This window comes from Primulina huaijiensis, chromosome 4, assembly GCF_012295235.1.
Source record: "Primulina huaijiensis isolate GDHJ02 chromosome 4, ASM1229523v2, whole genome shotgun sequence".
NCBI lineage: Eukaryota > Viridiplantae > Streptophyta > Magnoliopsida > Lamiales > Gesneriaceae > Primulina > Primulina huaijiensis.
Window position 1 is genome coordinate 7958554 of NC_133309.1, and position 5004 is coordinate 7963557.

Consider the following 5004-nt stretch of genomic DNA (forward strand, 5'->3'; position numbering starts at 1 on the left):
CAGGCATGTACATGTTGTTTCTTTGCTCTTCAATCAAGTCCTATAAATATTTTTAAACATTATATGTTCAGGATTTATGAGGTAAAAACGAAATATTGACAGCAACTACACAAAATTTTCTGCACAGAATTTTTGACTTCTTCTTTGTGTCTCACGGTTTTGGCTTGGTTGTGGTTCAGGAGGTTGGCTCGTTTTCCAGCCACCCAAGGCTGCTTATAGGCATGATTTAGAGTATTTTAGGGTGTTATTTGTTCGTTGGTTTGAGTCCATACAATTCGAATAAAGGCATGACAGCAACTAATTTCCATTAGCTACAGAATTTGGTTCAAGATTCTGTCATGTGGATGTTGAGGGTGAGTGTTCAAATCCTAGCAGTCCTAGGGGATGTAGCCATGGTTAGAACCCTCCCTTAACATGTCTAAGACGTGACCAAGGGGTCCTTTCAAGTTTTGGTTCATGGTTCCCTCCAAACTTTTAAGCAACAACACAAGAACATATTTCGGTTTTTCCATTTCCTGTGTGAGTGTGTTTCGGTTTTGGGGTGCAGATTGGATTATGGTTGGCTCCTAGCCCGTAGCCATGGTTCATACAACACTCCATCATGTCTAAATCGAGCCATGGTTGATCAAATGGCCCTTGGAACGAGACGAGACAGTAAAACATTTCAATACAAAACACTGCACAGCAAGGAGTGTTCTCGGCTAGCATGTTGCATTGTCCTAGGTATTGGCTCAGTTTGTGGTTGGCTTTTAGCCCTTAGCCATGGTCCAAGTCATGCATTAGGATGTTGGTAAGGGTCTCTGAGTGGTGGCTCAAGCCAGTGTCCAATTATTTCAGAGATATACCTCACGCACACACAAGAGCAACCGCTGTAATTTTCTGTTCTTGACAGCAACTTTAGGTTGCGGTTTTCGTGATGGTTTGAGTTCTTGGTTGGCTTTTAGCCCGTGGCCTTGGACTGAAAACTATCTTAATGAGTTAGGAAAGTCATGTTTTTGGTCGTTTGTGAATTGTTCGAGTTTAGAGGTCATACGAGAATTTACGGTGAAAGGTGCCAAAATGACTCTCGGAAGAGTGTTTTATGTTTTTGGATTCCTTTCACCTATTTTCGTGTTTTACAATTCTTATGCATGTTTTTCAGTATGTTTGGGGTATTTTTAATCATGGTTAATCGTCGGTTTAATGTTGGTTCGGGTTGGTACGAAGCCATGAATAAAAATCAAGTTGTAGGTCCTAATCATCTCGTTTTTGGTTTAGTTGTTAAGTTTTTGTCAAGTTAAAATTATTTGCATGTGTCACATATTAGAACTAAGTCGCAGCGAGCCTGGGAGCGATCCAACTCATCCGGAAAAAAAATAAGGTTATAATTATATTACGTGCATAAAAATATAAAATGTTTATTTTTGAGATATATGCTATATGTCTTGTGGCCACCTTATGCTTATGGGTTTGGAAGTCGGTAGGCGCAACCGAGGACCTCTCCACCCGGTGACTTACGACCGGTTATGATTATGTATGGGTACGGACATCCAGTCCAAGGGCTGTGATTGATCTCTACCGCCCAGTATACTGTGGTTTAGTCTGATCAGGCGCTTACGTTATGTTATGGGCCACTTGCTTAGAAACATTATCTCTACCAGAAAATTATGATATGACATGACAGAGCTCTATTGAGCAAAGCTTTTACGTATGATTTTAAGATATGCACGTAGTTATAATTATTCATGATACGATTTTCACCATGCGCTTTACGATACTATATTTTTACGTTGCATGCGATTTTATGATATATTTACTTGTTATTCACGATATATACATGTTGAGTCTTTAGACTCACTAGACTTGATTGTTGTAGGTACTGATGAGGTCGAGACGGAGGGCGTNATATACATGCCTGAAATTTGTTTTGACACAAAACAAATCAATACGACGAAGACGAGCGGCGGAGTCGGAGTTGGATTTCCTTTCTCTTTTTTTTTTTTCCTGTGCTGTTTTCACGATTTCAGCTGCTTGTTCCTTCTGATGTTTTTGAGTAAATGGGAGAAGAAAGACTAGGCAAATGAAGATGAATGATATTAGAGGTGTTAAATGAGTCATGAATTGCATTGAGGTGGGGGTTACAAGTGAAGAAGTTGAATAGAATTTGAATTGTTTCCTTCTCTCCTTTTTAGCCGATTCTTTACCTCATTTTTGCTGCATGTTTTCTTTTATTGACTAGCATGATGGGTTAAGGAAGAATTAAGTTATATTATTGTGCTGCAATTCACTAATAACTAATGAATTAAAGGTGAGGAATTGCATTCACCTTAAAGGCTAATGAGGTGATTTGAATGAATTTACCACATTTTAATTTTTTTTTTTAATGTCTTGACCGAAAGTTGTTACCCATTTGAATGGTATTGTTTAAGTATTATATTTTAAATGTTTAAGATTTTTAATCATCTATTTTATTACATTAACAAATTAATTTGGGATAGAATCTTGCATGGCATTGCATGGTTTAAATTTTTATTATTTATATGCTATTTTAAATTTCTTGACTATTTTATATCTAGATTATTTCATCCTTATTTGTTTACATAATTTAATTTAAGCGTTAATTAAATATTGAACCTAAAAGAATTTATTTAACTAATTAGCTCACATAAATTTAATAAATCTTAAAACATTCTTTTTCTTTAAAATTAAATTATTCTTTGACTGAAATTAAATTTAGGAATATTTTTCTTATTATTAATCTTATCTCTAATCTCCAAACTCCGGTCCGACCTCGCGTATTTAACTGAAAAGATAAAACTAAACTTTTGCATTTAAAATAAATAGTTATGACTTGTCAAATATCAAAATGAATTAGACCCTTCATATATATATATAAAAATCATTTTTAAATTTAAATAGTAATAATTATGCATGGCTTATATGTAGTCTGATTTTCGGGTCGTTACAATTTTCTCCCCTTAAATTGAATTTCGTCCCCGAAATTCGCTAATCCTCGATAAACCAAAAGTTTAGGTTCTTAATTCTATTATCCCAACAATCCACGCTACCGCTGCGCTACTTTGATAAAAATTATGTCATAGGCTGTCCTTACGTTTCTTCAATCCTAATTAGGTTGCCTACCAAAAATCTAATTTGCGAATCGCAACTTAAAACGACTTATGGTAACTTAGCTTTACTTTACTATGACCTCGAATTCTGACTTTTCTCATCGTTCCCAATATTAGAATTGGTGGTTCAAACTTATCATGTCTTACCTTCCTTATACTATACCCGTAATGTTTAACGACCTATTACATTAGCATTTACGCAGTTCAACTTAAAGACTCTTAGCACCAAAGGTTACTGATCAACTTCTATCCTCGGTGATACACTTAAAAGTTAAATCTTATCTTAGCTCCATAACAAAATTAGTCTAAGATCCTTGAATCGAATCTTTATCTTACAGCCCAAACTTATATAACTTAACTATTTACGAGTATACCCCAAATATAAAATTGTTGCAAATCTTAAAACTCAAATAACGTTAATCCATAAAACCCAATTATACAACATCGACCTTCTACCAATATTTTAAAGCCCTTCAAGTCTCAATTATATTATATGCTTAAACCATTTTCTTTCCAATCAATATAGTTGAGGCCTAAGACTCTGGACTTTCCTCATTGAAACAAATGTCGCATTCTTAAGTATCATCAATGCTTAATTAAGTCTAGTGTATAAAACTTAATAAGTTATCTCATGTTAGCGATAAACTTACTATAATAATTCAACTTCGCTCATATCACCCATAGAGTTCTAAAATTCCCATATCAAGATTTTGGATTTCTTACTCAATTGAAATCTTAATGTTAGTTCATTGGTACTTTATGTTGAACGCCTCTAATTCTATTTTTGTTTTTATTTCAGCCAAAACTTATGTATGAACACCTATCTTATAAATCTTGAAATTCAAGCTTATGAAACCCAAATAATATTAGATAGTATAACTCCAGCACACATATCCGCTTAGTCCCAAATTTCTTAATGACTTTCAAAATTCCTCAAGATAAGGTGTCTAATTCAATTCTTACATGCGTCTATCGAGTAACCTAATCATCCATCATACTCAACTTTCTAGAAAAATCAAATTCTCCCAAAGGTATAATTTTAACTGTTAAGATCCTGGTTAAAACTTACGACACATCAAACTTAAATTCTCAAAAAAATTCGCTAACTCAATGTTTACTTTTATAACCTAGCTAACCGATAAATTTTTACTTTAACTTGTCGTCACTTTAAATTCTTAATTTTCCACGACGTTATATCACCAACGCTTAAATTTTCAAGCCCAAGATTTATTCATCCTACAGTGTCCTTCATTGTCATTCCTTATAACATTATAATCCAGCTATTTCGAGGTTCTAATCATCTTTCCAAGCTTAAATTACCGAAAATTCTTATCATTTAAACCTTTCAATTCTCATCTCAAGAATTTTTTTTTTAAATCCCGAAAATTCCACAATTACCCATGAGTTCTCAGTATTCCCAATTTCATTTTATAAATTTCCGGTATCATAAGGTTCAATAGCATTAAGTTTATTAAACCCAAAATTAATTCCCATAACACGTCTTACATTTCTATAAATACTCAAAATCCCAAGTGTTCCTCAAAATTTCGCATTTAATCCTTAAAATTTTGAAAATTGCAATCTGGCCCTTACAGTTCTCCAAATTTACATTTTGGTCCTATAACTCTTCGAAATTTGCATTATTGTCCCCATAAAATTTTCCATCTTTATCTCATTAAACTTTTAAATTCTTGAACTCAAAATTTAAATCCCCAAAATTTGGTAAATTCGAAAATAGTCCCTTAGAATTTTGTTTTGCACTTAGGTCCTCAAATTATTAGTAATTACAATTAGGTCTTTAAAATTCTCAATTCCTGCAATCCAATCCTTAAATCCAACTATGTAGAGCATGCATCCTAAATAAATTCTCATAATTAATCTTACATTTTCATAGATA